This window comes from Podarcis melisellensis, assembly GCF_964234715.1.
Source record: "Podarcis melisellensis genome assembly, chromosome: 7".
In the NCBI taxonomy this organism is placed as follows: Eukaryota; Metazoa; Chordata; class Lepidosauria; order Squamata; family Lacertidae; genus Podarcis; species Podarcis melisellensis.
The window spans coordinates 31,173,597-31,190,800 of NC_138539.1; positions in this window are offsets into that span (position 1 = coordinate 31,173,597).

Sequence of the window (17,204 nt, forward strand, 5' to 3'; positions counted from 1 at the left end):
GCAGCGGGAGGCCGTTAGCTAAAGTGGTGCTTCAGGTTAAGAACAGCTTCAGGTTAAGTACGGACCTCCGGAATGAATTAAGTACTTAACCCGAGGTACCACTGTACAGATGATGAAGGATAGCTGTTAACTTTTATTTTTTTATTTTTAAAACTGGCATTTGAGTAGGACCGGAGAGCACAGGTTGAGTTGGGTGGGTCAGCAAAACCTGCAACAAAGAACAGCAGTTTATTTTCACAACCTTACGGAGCCTGGTGTTTCCTGGGCTAACAGATTGTCCTCAGTAGCACGCCAGAATAAGGCATTTGCTTCTTGGTTTTTATGTTGTTTTAGTGCAACGTGGCCATATCTTGCATTATTGTTGTATTTTTTCCTCAAAAATCAAGTAAACCAATATACTCCTTCCCCTACAAAAAAGCCCAACAGAAAAAGCCCCCAAAATCATGTCCAGAAAAGCCACAGGAGAAGCTGTGGAAGGAAGTGAACAAATAGCACACCAAAGCAGAAGAGGCTGCAGAAGATAAATGGGCTGGTTTGGTTCTGAGGCGTCAATGACATTTTAGCTACAAAAAGAATGCATTTATCCAGCACAGATATCAATATCTTTCCTTCAGGTGCAGTAGTACTGGAAAGAGAGTCAGGCAAGGCAATCGGCTGACAGGCGTACCTAGGCTTGGACAAGACGAGAGGGGGAGGAACAGAGGGGAGTTGCTTTCATGCAGCAAGTTCACTTTCTTAACTTGGCTTTTGTAGAGAGGTCCAGACATCCAGGCTGAGGTCTTTGAGCAATGTTAAATCATTGTGTTGGTTAAGATGTTTAGTGACTACGAGTGTAGAGGTGCCTGGAGGTTCTGAAGGCAAGATCCAGAAAGTAATCCCAAGGCTGTGTAATGAAAACTCTTACTGCACCAGGCACTCAGGCTGACATACCTTTACCTCAGTGACCTGAGGCTGTTAAACATTTATTCCTACACTTTCAAAGTGTTGTAACAGATTTTTGCCACTCAGGAGACATGCAGCTGAAAACCACACACACCACTTTGAAGACTTAGGATGCTGGATTCCTATCATAAGAACCACACTTTCGTTTTAGCAGACTACCATTGCCATGAACTTACGCATGTTTTAAAAACACAACTCACAGTGACATTTTCATGACCATTGCCTCCCTCATTTAAATATCCTACATGTTGTCCAAGGTATAAACTGCTACTAGGCAATCCGGAACAATATTTCACAAATGGCTTATCTGCCAACTGCCCAATGAATTTCAAAACTGAACCAGTTTTCTGTTATGCTTTTCACAGCAATGTTTACCTGTTTGGCAGAGGAAAAATCTTTCACTGAACAGGTATGCAAATCAAGTTCTATTTTTAAATCTGGTTTCTGGATGTAACTCCCCCTCGCATATGCTTGAACATGCTACTAGACCCAAGACCATCCCATGAAACTCAATCTGCTGAAAAAGGGAAGTAATTCTTCAGACAGCAGATAGTTAAACCATGGAATTCATGATTTATTTACTTATTTATAAATTTCTTTATCATAAAGTCCCAGGGCAGGATACCACAATATAATCATAGAATTGGGGGGTGGGGGACCAAGTTAACAGTTTCTACAATTACCTACCACAAGATGTAGTGATGCCTATCAATACGGATGGATTTAAAGAGAGTTTAGATAAATTAATGGAGGATAAAGCTAAAAATGGCTGCTAGCGACAAAGACTATGCACTACCCCCATTCTCAGATGTGATAAACCTATGACTAATAGCTCTCAGGAATTACAAGTGCTGTTGTGCTGTGTTGTGGGCTTCTCATAGGCCATAGTGGGAGCAGAAAGCTGGACTAGATAGGCTGGTCTCATCTTAAAAAAGGTAAAGGGACCCCTGACCATTAGGTGCAGTCGTGGCCGACTCTGGGGTTGCGGCGCTCATCTCGCTTTATTGGCCGAGGGAGCCGGCATACAGCTTCTGGGTCATGTGGCCAGCTTGACTAAGCCACTTCTGGCGAACCAGAGCAGCGCACGGAAACACTGTTTACCTTCCCGCTGTAGCAGTACCTATTTATCTACTTTATCTCACCTTATGTTATGACAAAATGCTGCTTGCTGAGAGATGTGTAGGAATACTCAAAGGGTGTTGCTATGTAGTCACTGAAATAGTTCACTTGCTTTCCTCAGCTGATTTCTCTCCCCTGCCCAGCCTTCACCTCTCACTATCTGAACCACCTTGCCTGAATTTTCCAGAAGCTTCCTAAATAGTCCCAGGCCACCTGCCAATCAGGCTACAATTGTTCATCTGAGAACACTTGAAAGAAGTAGGCTCAGAAACAATCAGCTATGATAGGTGGTCACACTGCAACTGTCACTGGCTGCTTCCATTTGTTATCTCTCAGCCAGTTTCTTCTTCCTTTCTTTATCAGGGTGGCTTCTAAGTGGCTTTCAAATATAAAATCAATTACAAAATGATGCAAACACGCATAATTAAAATGCACACTAAAAACATTTCATTGAGACATTAAAATAAACACCCACAATTAAAATGTACAAGAAGGAAGGTTCAAACAGTAATTTAAGACAATTAAAGACGAGGTTCATGTCAGGATATTAGGGGAATGGATACCTAAATTTCCCCCTGTAAAGAGATAACACCAGTGTTTTCTAGCAATGGGTATGCTTCTGACTACCTCCAGGAATTTGATATCTGGTAAGCAGGCATGGCATATTTTAAAATAAAATATGTTTTATAATAATAATGTCTGAAAATTGTCAGAAATCTCCCCCACCCACCCAACTCAAGTCTGAAGATGGCTGAAAAGGAATTGCATTACTAAATGCTGTTTCAATGTAACCCTTGATTTCTACAGATGGGAAAGTTTGTTTATTCAACAATGCATCTTTATAACTGTTGAGTTTGGCTTTGGCAATTGTGAGTGTCCAAAAGCCAGTGTCTGGTTTGGCCTTTTTAAGTAAAAACTTAATGTTAAAAGCAGCCCTGCCACAGGGGAAGCATCAAAGCAGCAGTAGCAAAGGCCATAGCCTCTATTTTTAAGGCAGCTTTTATTTCAATAATGCTGATGGCGGAGGTTTAGCTTTCAGTTCTTCTTCCCCCTTGTGATTCAGACGCTTTTAACTATACCATTTTTAAGGGACTAAATTGAGAGTATTTCATGACTCCGGTTTTGATTGAAAGTCAGAAGTGGTCTATTCATGGGGAAAGATGCTCTGAAATCAGCACTGTGCCGAAACCTCCTACTGTGCTGGGACTACAAAGTGTTGGGCAGAACATTGGCAATGTGAGCGAGAAGCCTTTCATTATCAAAACTGATGGCCAAACATTCCTCTGTGCATATGTGTGCATATGGGAGATGGGCTGGTGTGTGAGCTGTCTGTGAACAGGTACATCTCTAAATACAAGATATACCTATTCACTCCTATCCTATTTTGAAGTATTCATATTTGAAAGGGTAGGAAATCCTTTAAAAACTGCTTGAAACATTCCTTTGTCTAAAAAACAAAACAAAACAAAAACCCTCACCATTATTATAGTTATTATTTGTCCCGCCTTTCCTCCAAGAAGCTCAAAATGGCATACATGGTTTTTCTCCTCCTTCATTTCAGCCTTCCAACAACCCTGAGCAGTAGAGGCTGGTCCAAGTTCACCCAGTGACCTTCAGAGTGGAAGAGCAGAGGATCTGAACCTGAGTCTTCCCAGTTTTAGTTTGATATATGAATGAGTTCTTCTAGGACCATACTAGCTCTCTTTTATATTCCTAAAGCCCCTGAAGGCAATTGCCAGAGTGCACAAAGACTAGTTTGTAGCATAAGAACTTCCTCATGTATTGCAGCCCACCTGTCAGAGACTGCTTGAAATGCTTCTAATTTTTTTCCTCATGCACCATAATGTGGGGATCAACTGTAATCTCTTTACCCTGTGGATCATGGTGGGTCCATATGTTAGTAATTAACAATTTCTGCTGAACGCTTGATAGAGACTCCATGTACCTTGTGGGAGCAAGCACAATGAGTCCCACGAGCACAACAGGGCTCCCCTCCCTTTGTTTGTGCAGCCCAGCACTCTCCAAATCAGCTCTGGGGTATTGCGAGACACCCCCCCCAAATAGTGTTGGGGGAGGAAAAGAGAAATTGTTCCATTGGGCAAGCAAAAATGCTTGTGCTGGTGGAATGATCATGTTAGTGTGGGATTTCACCCTATGCACACTGACCAGAAAATGTGCTTCTTACCTGGAGAACGTACAAAACGCAGTTGAGATAAGCACATTCGCCTGGACCTGTTGGGGATTGTACATAATGTCTGGAGAATGTACAAAATTCAGTCAATATATGCACAATTCTCAAGGCCTATTAGAAATTATGTATAATCACTGGGAAATGTGCACAATTCCCTCTTCATTGAAGGAATAATAATAATAATAATAATAATAATAATAATAATAATAATAATAATAATAATTCCCCCCACCCTGATGCATGCAGGTTTTCCAAAAGCATGACATAGTGGAATTAAAAAGAAATAATAATTCTACAATTAATGGAAGGAATATGTGCACATTTTCCATAAGGTCTGGTTGATGTGCACATTGTCCTGTTGTTACACACATTAATTGCTTGATAGCTACCTCTATCCATCATCTATCTTATATATAACACATTTTATTATATTTTTTGTCCCCACTCAGCAGGGTCAGAGTGAGGCTAGACTGGAACACACTGAGTCCAGTGCTGAAACTGCAAAGTCCAAAGGATAAAGGGAGCAATAAGGTTTCAGAGGTGAGGGAGTTAGGGCAGAGGGTAACGGGTCTAGTGATTACAGCAATGACATGTTTTTCTTGTGTTGTCTCTGAAATACACTGAATTTCAGAACTCAGGCAAGGTGAATAAAGAAAAAAGATCATTTGTATCCAAGTCTTACCTGCTGAGTCTTCTTAGGAACAAAATACTCCAGGGAAAAAAGGCTTTGCAGTGACACTGGGAGAACTGGTGGATGACCACAATGAGCCACTGGACACAAATGGCATACCTTGTACAGTAGCTTCTAGTTCCCCATGGGGAATTTAAAATGGCCACAATGCCCTAGGTTAGGTATAACCTTGTGTTTGCAACAGCATTCAATGTGTAGCATGTGCATATTTGTTACATTCAAACAGAGGAAGGAATTAGAGGATAGGGGTATCAAATCAGATTGTTTCCTATTTACCGCTTACCCGTATTATCAAAGCCGGACAGTGAAAATGAAATCTGTAGGTGGTACATGAGGTTGTTTCTAATGGTTGCATTTTCTCAGCGTATCAGCTTATTCATATATGAAACAGCATGCTATGAGGCGGTGGCAAGGGGGGGGAACCCTGTGACCATAAGTTGGTTAGACATGAGGATGACACAAGTAAATTTCATTCCTGTCATGAGATATCTTGATGGGTATATATTGTGCGTTATCATGAATTGCCACAGCTGCAAGGGATTATTTTTCCAAGTAATGATGGCAGAACAGAATACTCAAACATGTCTCTAGCTTTTAGCTCAGCTATGAAATTAACCAATGTTATCATTGAAATGTGGCTCCTGCTCATTTTTATACATCTTTTGAAAGGGATTTTGGAACTCTCATTAATCGGCAAACTGAAAGTTTGCTGTCTGAAACACTCCTTTGTGCAGGATAGGAACACAAAGATTTCTCAGGGCCCTCCTCCTTAAGTACAAAGGTCTAAGTTGCGCAATAATGATTTAACTAAATTTTAGTAGAATACAATCCAGTCATTAAAAGAGAGAAAGATTCTATCTTCTAACCTTTGCTTTGGTAACCTTTTTCCTAATATGCAGGCTCCTATTCCTTTTTCCCTATGTTGTTCTTTAATGTGCTATGTAAGTTGATGTAGAGAAATTGATAAAAACAATGAATTGCTGGCTGTAATGAAAAGGTGGTCCTTCCTGTGCTACTTACTTCTGAAGGCACAAACACTTTGCTGATGCTAAAATGGTACAAAAGCCCTGCAGCCGTAAATTTGGCGGCTGAAATATTTACAGTTCTACATTTGAGGCCCCCCCCTAAGAATTGATTCACACTTGCACACTTGACATTGGTGTCTTAGCAATAGAAGACTTAAAACGCTGACCCTCCAAACAGCAGCGTGGTATGGCCGCCACATGGTTGTCCCAGAAGACATTATGATCATTAATATTTATTTCATTTCTATACTGCTTTATATTTTTAAGAATCTCGAAAGCAGTTTACCGCCTACATCAAATGATACAATCCAGAATAAAACATCACAGAAGAAATTCAAGTTTAAAGTATACATTCAAAGCAACATAACTAACAGGAAACGAAAATGTTATCTTAAAGATTTTTCTAAAAGAAACATTACAAATGAGGTCAGTTACAGAATGCTCATTTAATGCAGCAAAGTTGAACAAAAAAAACCCAACCCCTTAAATGTGGCACAATGGGTCAGCATGTCTAGCTATTAATGGGAAGGTTGATGGTTGAATGGATTCAGAAGTACCCCCAAGGACATACCTGCTCCTTCAGGGGGCGTGTAGTTCCATCAAGAGCAGGTCATCTCCCAGCCATCCAGTCTCAGGATCCATCCAAACTTATGCAGCCTGCCCTACCCCTCACCATACCTCTCCCTACCCTAAACCTCTGTGATTGGGGCCCCCACCTGCTCCCCCCAGCTCTTCTCTTCCCAGACTCATCCTACACCCCTTTATTTAACCCCCCCCCATGTCTTATGAAAAACCCAGAGGTCAGAAGCTATTTAAAACAATTCAAAACTTTTTAAACAGGACAATAAAAACAGCAACAGAGCTCCCAACAGAGCTCCCAAGAGTTTGTTCCAGTTTTTAGTAGCTGGAGTCACTCAGGGCCCTCCCAGGCCAGATGGAAAAGGCCTTCCAAGCAGGGAGTAGGTCAAATCTTCCAGCACTCACAAATTCATCTGCATATTAGAGTGCATTTCTTACTATATGCATCTTTGTGTGCAATTTTGCCTAATGTGCACAATTTACCAAAGCAATTTCCCCAAGTATCATGCACTTTTGTATGCGATTTCAAATAAAAATGCATTTTATACATATTTCCCTTCCAAAATATGTATTCATAACTTGGGTGGAGAAAAGCATTGCAAAATTCAGAGGAGCGCAAATTTCACGGGATTGCTGTGCCTTAGTCTGTGTATCGATTCAGAACGGGTGAGTTAGAGAGGTTTGCAAACTGGAATGAATTTCTCCCCCATCCCTATTTTCGACTGCCATGTGAGGTGCTTGAATGTGTCATGGTACCCATGGATGCCACATTGAAGATGCCAGTACTAGAGTGTAAGTGCTGTTGAACTCAGTGACACTTTTCCCCAAGTCAACATGCTTAGGCTTGCCCTGCAAATGTGTGAATCACCTCCATTGTAAAACACTGCAGTGAAAGCGATGTCAAGCAGCATAAATACAAAAGCATCAATGGGGTATTTGATCTGTGATGGTTGTTTCACCCATGCAAAGTCTTCACTTGGTGTTCCAACGTATCAGCTGATGCAACTTGCCCTAATTGAGAATGTTTCTTTACAAGAGAGCCCTCTTGTTCCTATGTGAGGGCTGTTAGCTTCAGCAGCTCGAGTTGTATCAATTTTCGGAGGTTATCAGGGAGAAAGAGGGCATTTCCAAACTTGCTGCAACCCTCACTATAATGATCTCAGACATGGCACTTTCAACTTCTAATTCTCAAAAATCATTTGGAAAGCACTCCATGCTAGTTGAAGGTTAAAGTGAAGCTTCTATTAGTGCACACAGCGGTAATCCAATCTTGAAGTGACAAAGGGATGACTGTGGTGAGGTTTATATCCCAAAGGAAAGGTTGCAGTCTCATTACTAGATCTAGAGGGGGGTAGCTGCTGATATTTCACCAACTCCATCTAGCTGAGTATTCAAAAAAGACACTTAAAACTGTGCCACTTATTGGAAAACCTAAGGCAACTCCTTGGTTTGAAGGGAAGTATCTGTTCATCTCTGTCTTCCATATTCTTCTATCAAGCAATGCATTATTATTTCTTCAAGTATTACATTTTGCATATTCAAGTGTTGTCCTTGTTTCGCCCTCCCGACTTATATTCTTCAGTCTCAGGCCAGGCAAATCTTTATTGAAATTCTTAACAATTCTGTGAAGTTGCTGTTTACTTGCTCAGTAGGAGTTTGACCCTAGATGTCCCATGATCAAAATCCTCTTCTCTGTAACACTGTCTAAACTTCCATTCTTAGTATCTTCGACAGGTTGAATAATCTGAACGAGTTGATTTACTGATTAAGGGTACTAGTCAACGTTACTTTTACTCAGGTAAACCTGCTGAAATAAATGGACATAACTAAAATAGGTCTATTAATTTCAATAAGTCTACACTGAGACAACCCTAAATGTTTGAATAGAATTCTGTGACCTCGTCATATTGGACCCAACCTGCAGGTTCCTCAGAAGTTGTGTGTTTCTCATACATTTTATAGGATTGTAGAATTGGAAGGGACCCTAAGAATCATCTAGTTCAACCCCCTGCAATGCAGGAATTGAATTAGAAGGAATTAAATCTTGTGGGCATGTTCAGAGGTTTTTGTTTTTTCCCCCAATGCCAGAATCTTATGCCTCCAGGAAGAAATCATGCCACCAGTGGTGGTACTGGTCACCATATAGTATTCTTTCAAACATTACTAGAAGCAGCCTGGAATAATCAAGGCCACAGTGGTTGTCATGATTCAGATAACATATGAAGCAGCTCTTGTTCTTACATCTTCCAAATATCTTAAAATACTGACGAGGAAATGTTCTGGCTTCTACATACCTTACCAAGATAAGTACCACAGAGACAAAAACAATTTTCATAAAATGATACTTTTGGGGAACCTTTGTGAGAAAAACAAATAGAGCTACTCAAGTGCCTCTCATTAATCTTTGCCAAGGCTTCAGCAATGTCAAACCTGTTAGTGATCATTCAAAAAGCATCGGTGGAAGTGTTTAAATCATATCCGTTGCGAACAGGAATGATCAAGTGAAATATTTCCTGTTTCCATAAGGTCACAAATGTATAATACCTGTTCCAATTGACAAAGAATCTAAAGCTTGCTTAAACATGCACTGTGTGTTTGCAGTACAGATAGTTATTTAGGAGCCAGTCTAGGTAAAGTTCAGCCCCTTTCAAATGCCTACTACTGATTTTGCTGAGATTCATAATTAGCAGGGTTTGGTATACATGTTTGTCTAGCTTGTAATGTTTGGCTATATTTCAAATTGAGTTTCCCCAATAAATTGCTTTCCGGCTCAAAATGCTCAATAAGATTTTGCATAGGCGAGGTCAGAGTTCAGCAGACCTGACACCCAAAGCTAGGTGCTTTGTTGGTGGAGACACGGAAGGTTCTTTTAAAAATGTGTAGGTTGTTTTTATATATATACACGGTAACTACCTAACTCCTGATGAAACTCTTATAGTTTGCTCTGAATTATGTGACTTGATGAATTCACTGCTTTTACCAAGCCATACTATAACTTGTAATTAATGGGCATGAATAACTTGTACCCATTACCTTCATTGGTATCCATTAATTGGATACAACTTTATTTGTCCATCTGTTCCAGGTCTAGTTCAATATTGATTACACTGACTGGCAGTAGCTCTCCAGGGTTTTAGGCAGGTTTCTCCCAGCCCTGCCTGGAGCTGCCAAGGCTGCTCTGCCATTGAGTTACAGTCCTTGCCCCTTCATGTGAATAACAACTGCATACTCCTCAAATGTCCTGGTGGGACATCCCATTTTTGTTTTGTTTTGTTCAAGAGCACAGCACCCATTTTGGGCACAGCCTGAAAAAACATATCTTTGGGGGCCACAATATCATATGAGTCATGTGACTCACGAAGGAGCATTATCAGTGGGCTGTAAATAAATTATAATTGAAATTGTCTAAAGGGTAAAAAACAAAAACAAAACAGCTTCTACTGAAGCTCTATACATTCTCAGACCATATTCTTTTTGGATCGAATGACTAGCATGGAAAATTGTTGAACTAGATAAATGCTTTCCAGTCAGTGTCCTGTTAATTTCTCATTAGACATCTGGTATGTGTTATTTTTGTGAGCAAAACAAACAGGTGGTAGACGCATTACAGCACTGGGAAGGACCTGAAGCCAGTTCTTTCACTTTTCTATTCTCCTCTTGCCTATCCCCTTGCAAACCTGGATCCACTGAGCCTCTGTTATTGGTTACACATATTCATTCTAATCTAAAATACCTTTGCTAGGATTTGAAAGGAAGCTTCAGTGAAATCAACCAAGCCTACTCTGTGTTCTAAACTGAACGGCAGCAAGTCTCTCTAACAGAGGTGTGGCTGTGGTGTAAACAAGAAAGCACCACCTGCAATTGCAGTTCTCTCTGCCACATAGATATGTATCAGTTAACTGAGCTGCACACATGATCCTGTGTGCATATATTTCCTTTGACAATGACCTACCTAATAAATAATAAAATTTACTTGACAAAGACTATTGGCAGTGTTTCGATTGAGTTACTAATAGTAACTGAAATGGTATTGGAGGGTGCCATTTGCAATGAGGAGCTGGAAGGATTTTCAGAGGCCTGCTTCGAGTAGGCAGACTCTAGTAACACCAGAAACTTTTCTGAGCTTTGCCTAACTCCCAGCTCCAATCCCAAAGGCTCATCAGTCTTCCAGACAGCTTCAGATGTCTGCTAAATGCATGTTAAATACATGTCTTCAAAATATAACCAGAAATTTAAGTCAAAACATATAGAAGAAATCTTTCTGTGCCTGTAACTACCTCAAAAATGAGGGTGGGATTCACACTTGATATGGGGAACAGTTACTGTAAGTCTAAACATCAACAGGAAATGACTGAGGAGTCTATGGGAAATCACCCACCCATCTTCTTGACAGGTTGCAGAAAAATCAACTCAAGAGTGTGCCCTGTTAAATATGTTGGGCCAATGACAAGTCTGGACAGCCCTATTGGAGTCATGAAATCCAGAGCTGGATGGATGTTCAGATCTCCCTGAGCGTTCTTCAAATGTGAGTCAACCTCCAACAAGTCAGGAAGGGAGACTGAATGACACCAGAGTGTGTGGAACAACAATAGAATCCCTAATCTCTCTGAAGTTTCCAATCCAAGATATAAACATTTCAGACTGGCATTCAGATGGGTAAGAATCCTGGAGGTGAATTCATTTTATGTCTGTTGACTACGCCTTTATTTGTTGATTTTCTAATATTTTCTAATATTATGGCTGCTACTTAGTTTTATTTATGTCTTGTAAAAAGACCTGGAATCATGTTTTGATTAAAAGTGGTGTAAAAATGTCTATACAACCATAAATAAATAGGCATGTTTACTCCGATTGCACTGGGGTTCATTGGTCCAGTTCAGATATTTCAGTCTGATAAAACATGGGTTGCAATCCTGGTTTGCAGCCAGAGCTTAGCCACAGTCCCTCAGTTTAGATGTACCATGAAACTATGGTTTTACAAATCCTAGAAGTATTGCATGAAGGCATGTAGGGGAGGGAGGAGATCTGATAAACTATGGTTTAATCTAATACCAATATATTATTTGGGGCATGAGAAGAACAGAAATGAAACTAGTGAGTGAAAAGCAAGAATCCATTTGTCAAAAGAGTTTCTTTAGAACTCACAAAGGTTTTAGTTTTTGAAAAGACATAATTTTTTGAGACAGCCATTTTACCCATCATCTTATAGTGTACCCTTTAAAAATGATTCTCTGTTCTGTTCAAGCTCCTGTACTTTAGAATCAGTTCACTCTGTTTAAAACCCATTGTAAAAATGTCACTGTTCATACAGCCCAGTGCTGTAGATGACTTTGTACTATTCTTTGCACTTACATCACCTATATTAATTTCAACTTTCATTAATCACTTCCACCAGTCTAGGCAACATCCACTTTTTTGTTGTGATTTTAGTCCTTTCTCCCAAAATTCCTTGTGAAACAGGGTGCATTAAGAATCTTATCAGTTTGTCAGCTTTTATGCTTTTAGGAAGTTTATGAACTGTGTGTGAGAAGCTGGAAAACATATGGTCAGAATAAAAAAAATCACATTTCTGATATGAACAAACAGAAATTAACAATAGGTGATACCTGCATAAATTGTGTACTTTGTAAAACATGCTTGCCTAATAAGTACATTAATGTGATGTGCCTTCAGCCATATGGTTGCAACAATTCCATTAATAAGAGTGCTGGTGGTAGCAGGATGGGAAGCTACCCATGCCGTGTAACACATACATCCTGGCTCTTCAACAAGTACAGATTGTCTTTATAAGCCTCTGTGAAGTTTATGAGTATAGAAGCACTTTGTGCTGATCATAGCTGTGGAGATGACATGTATTTTGCCCCTCTCTTTCCCTGACAATAGAAAGAGACAAGATGGAAGATTAGACCAGTTGGAAGGGGTACTCACCAACTTTGAGGTTGTTATTTTTATTTGAAAAAGGCAGGTCAGTGTCATCCCAACCTAGTTAGGGATCACAGATCTGTAGAGTTGGAAGGGACCAGAAGAGTCATCTAGACAAACCCCCTGCCATGGAGGAATCTTTTGCCCAGTGTGGGGTTCAAACCCACAACCCTGAGATTAAGAGTCTCGTGCTCTACTGACTGAGCTATCCCAGGGATGGGAAACCTGTGACGCATAACTGGACTCCAAGGCCCATCACTAGAGGCATCAATGCATCTGAAGACCAGCTGCTGGAATCCACAGGAGGGATGAGGGCTCTTGGGCTCAAATCCTACCTATAAGCTTCCCACAGGCATCTGGTTGGCCACTGTGAAAACACAATACCGGACTAGTTGGGTGGCTGGCCTGAATCCAGTAGGCTCTTCTTATTTTTATGGGTTCTTTTCAGATCTGACCATTGGTCATGCTGGTGTCCAACCACATATGGATAGCTATAGATACATAGAGGCAGGTTTTCACTTGCTTATCTCTGGCTAGAGCATCACAAAGGTTAGCGTGTGTACAGTTCCCTAATCTTTTGTGCTCTGTGAGCACATCCCTTTTCAAAAAAAGCCAAGATTCTGCCAATTAGCTGTTCAAGAGCGGGTGATGGGGACTGAATTCAGTCCCCTCCTTCCCTTTCAAACATCTGATTGGCAGGATTTCTTCTTCTTCTTTAAGAGCTATATTCTAGCTGCTCTGCAAACACTCTAGTGGATCATCAGAGTCTGTATATGTAAACTGATGTCTTCATATAGATCATAAGCAGATGAAGGTGTTGCTGTTTGTAAAGAGATAGGAGCTTTGGGGTCCCTTGCTCTAGAGTTTGAGTCATTTTAAAGCTTTAATCCTCAAAAATCAATGGGGGTTTTCCTAGTGCAGGTGTTTTTGAAGATGAGCATGTAAATCTCAACAACATGAAAACAAAATGTCAAGAACTACTGACAATATAAAAGGCTCTGCGATTCGTCTTATCCTTTGGGTATATTTGTATGACAAAAGATGATGGAAGATAGTTGTCTGCTGGGGGAGGAGAATTGTTAACTCGAGAAACAAAATGATTAAAAGAAAATGTAGACATTACAGGTGTCCGGTAGCAGTAATAATAATAATGATAATAATGCCATCTACTAATAATTTCCCCATTCCTTTGCAAATGAAATGTTCACTTTAATTGGAATATGTTGTCTTTCACCTTCAGATTTAAAGAACAAATATTTTCCCAGATAATTGTTCCCAAGTGGTCAGAACTGCAAAGTGTATCACATTCCAGATACAAAGCTCTATTTGCATTATTGTTATCCTTTTCTAAGGAGACATTAGTGTTCCTGCTTTTCCTTTGCTAGACAGGACCTACCAGTTTGGTATGCTCAATTATCTGTTCTTAACAGCAACACATTATTTTAATATAAAGTTTTCACTGCCGTCAGCAAATATTGTGTATTTTGTTTAAATTGACATGTCACATCTTATTATGAATTATAAAAAGAAATGGCGGAGCCTCTCCGGGTTAGACCGAATCATTTACTGCGGTTTGGCTCACTCATGCAGCATATTTTCTGCCAGCAAGCCCCAACAAGCCAATGAGAAAATAGTCACACACAAAAATAAATAAAAAAGAACTGAAATGTTGAAATATGAGCTAGTGAGAAATTGTTTACTTATTTTATGGAATTAAAAGCAGAAACTCCAGAATGTTCACCTCCTCCTGTTTATAGAAAGCATAAATATTTCTCATATAAGACATCTAATAACTAAGATAAACCAGCTCTTAGGTTTTCCGGCCCTCCAGACAAATGGGCCTTCGACACTGAATGCCACTTTATATGTGTTAGCCAAAATTGGATGTCAGGATTTGTGTTTAAAAACAATAACATCTGAGAATAAAGTGGCAATATTTAAAGGTCCTCATTGATTGTAGTTTATTATGCAATTATCTTAATGCTGAGCTGAAGGGGAAATGGGAGTCACACATCACAATCTCACCCTGAGATCAAGACGGTGGGACTAGACAATAAACAAAAACAAAACCCAACAACCCCCTGCTATTGTATCTGCTTTCGTTAACTGATTATGCAATTGAATCAACTATTAAATGCAACACACTACAAGAAAAGCAAAGGAGATTTAAGGCTTGGAAATCTTTAGTAATAAAGCATAAACAGATGGAACACCTTTCCCTTCTCTGTTAATCTGTGCATAAAATGGCAGGGGGGACAGACAGACACTTCCCAGCTCTGTGAAAAGTGAAAGTGACACGTGAAAGTGACAGAATGTTGCTGAATTATTAATTGATCTGTTACTCTAATAAGGAGGATTTTCCTGTTGAATTTGAGATCTGAGGATGGTCTTTTGAAAATTAAGTTTCCGTGATGTATGAACCAGAGAAAGTGATTATTCACAAATTTCCCAGATAAGAGATTTCCTATATAAGTCTTGTTCTGTTGCCAGAGTGTTTCAGAAAGACAGAGGTCTTAGGAAAAAGAAGAAGAAAATCACTAGTGGGTGGGTGAGGGAGTACACTCAGAAATGTTTATTTTTATGTAAACCAGAGGTTTACTTTTTTTAATCTACTGGGATCAGATTATATTTAATTTGAAAAGATCAAGCAATAAATAGAAATGCGTGAAGAAAAACCATAACAACACTGACATAATGAAAGAAATGGCTTGGTTGAGAGAATCCAGCAGCTATTTGATGAGCAAGGCAGGAGAGGGCAGAGGGAAAAGGAAGCAATAATTTATCTCCAGCCCCCAACCCAGTGACGCGGGTGGCGCTGTGGGTAAAAGCCTCAGCACCTAGGACTTGCCGATCGGAAGGTTGGTGGTTCGAATCCCCGCGGCGGGGTGCGCTCCCGTCACTCGGTCCCAGCGCCTGCCAACCTAGCAGTTCGAAAGCACCCCTGGGTGCAAGTAGATAAATAGGGACCACTTACTAGAGGGAAGGTAAACGTCGTTTCCATGCGCTGCGCTGGCTCGCCACATGCAGCTTGTCATGCTGGCCACGTGACCCGGAAGTGTCTGCGGACAGTGCTGGCTCCCGGCCTCTAGAGTGGGATGAGCGCAGAACCCTGGAGTCTGTCAAGACTGGCCCATACGGGCAGGGGTACCTTTACCTTTACCCCAACCCAGTGAGCATGGTTGCGCAACCTTCATAATAATAATAATAATAATAATAATTTATTATTTGTACCCCGCCCATCTGGTTGGGTTTCCCCAGCCACTCTGGGCGGCTTCCAACAAAGATAAAAGATACACTGAAATGTCACATATTAAAAACTTCCCTGAACAGGGCTGCCTTCAGATGTCTTCTGAATGTCAGGTAGATGTTTATCGCTTTGACATCTGCTGGAAGGGCGTTCCACAGGGCGGGCGCCACTACCGAGAAGGCCCTCTGTCTGGTTCCCTGTAACTTGGCCTCTCGCAGTGAGGGAACCGCCAGAAGGCCCTCGGAGCTGGACCTCAGTGTCCGGGCAGAACGATCGGGGAGGAGACACTACTTCAGATATACTGGACCGAGGCCGTTTAGGGCTTTAAAGGTCAGCACCAACACTTTGAATTGTGCTCGGAAACGTACTGGGAGCCAATGTAGGTCTTTCAAGACCGGTGTTATATGGTCTCGGCAGCCGCTCCCAGTCACCAGTCTAGCTGCCACATTCTGGATTAGTTGTAGTTTCCGAGTAACCTTCAAAGGTAGCCCCACATAGAGAGCATTGCAGTAGTCCAAGCGGGAGATAACCAGAGCATGTGCCACTCTGGCGAGACAGTCTGCAGGCAGATAGGTTCTCAGCCTACGTACCAGATGGAGCTGGTAAACAGCTGCCCTGGATACAGATTTGACCTGTGCCTCCATGGACAGCTGTGAGTCCAAAATGACTCCCAGGCTGCGCACCTGGTCCTTCAGGGGCACAGTTACCCCATTCAGGACCAGGGAATCCTCCACACCTGCCCGCCTCCTGTCCCCCAAAAACAGTACTTCTGTCTTGTCAGGATTCAACCTCAATCTGTTAGCCGCCATCCATCCTCCAACCACTTCCAGACACGCACACAGGACCTTCACCGCCTTCACTGGTTCTGATTTAAAAGAGAGGTAGAGCTGGGTATCATCTGCATACTGATGAACACCCAGCCCAAACCTCCTGATGATCTCTCCCAGTGGCTGCATGTAGATGTTGAAAAGCATGGGGGAGAGGACAGAACCCTGAGGCACCCCACAAGTGAGAGCCCAGGGGTCTGAACACTCATCCCCCACCACCACTTTCTGAACACGGCCCAGGAGGAAGGAGCGGAACCAGTGTATGACAGTGCCCCCAGCTCCCAGCCCCTCAAGATGGTCCAGAAGGATGTTATGGTCGATGGTATCAAAGGCCGCTGAGAGATCCAGCAGAACTAGGAAACAGCTCTCACCTTTGTCCCTAGCCCGCCGGAGATCATCAACCAGTGCGACCAAGGCAGTTTCAGTCCCATGATGAGGCCTGAATCCCGACTGGAAGGGATCCAAATGGTCCGCTTCTTCCAGGCATGCCTGGAGTTGTTCGGCAACCGCTCGCTCTATCACCTTGCCCAAGAATGGAAGATTTGAGACTCATAGTAGACCCACTGAAATTCATTGTGTCTGTTACTTCTTAGGAGACTGCAACCCATTGTCTCTGGGTGTGTGTGCTCACATTCCTACCATATATCCATCAGGCAGGGAG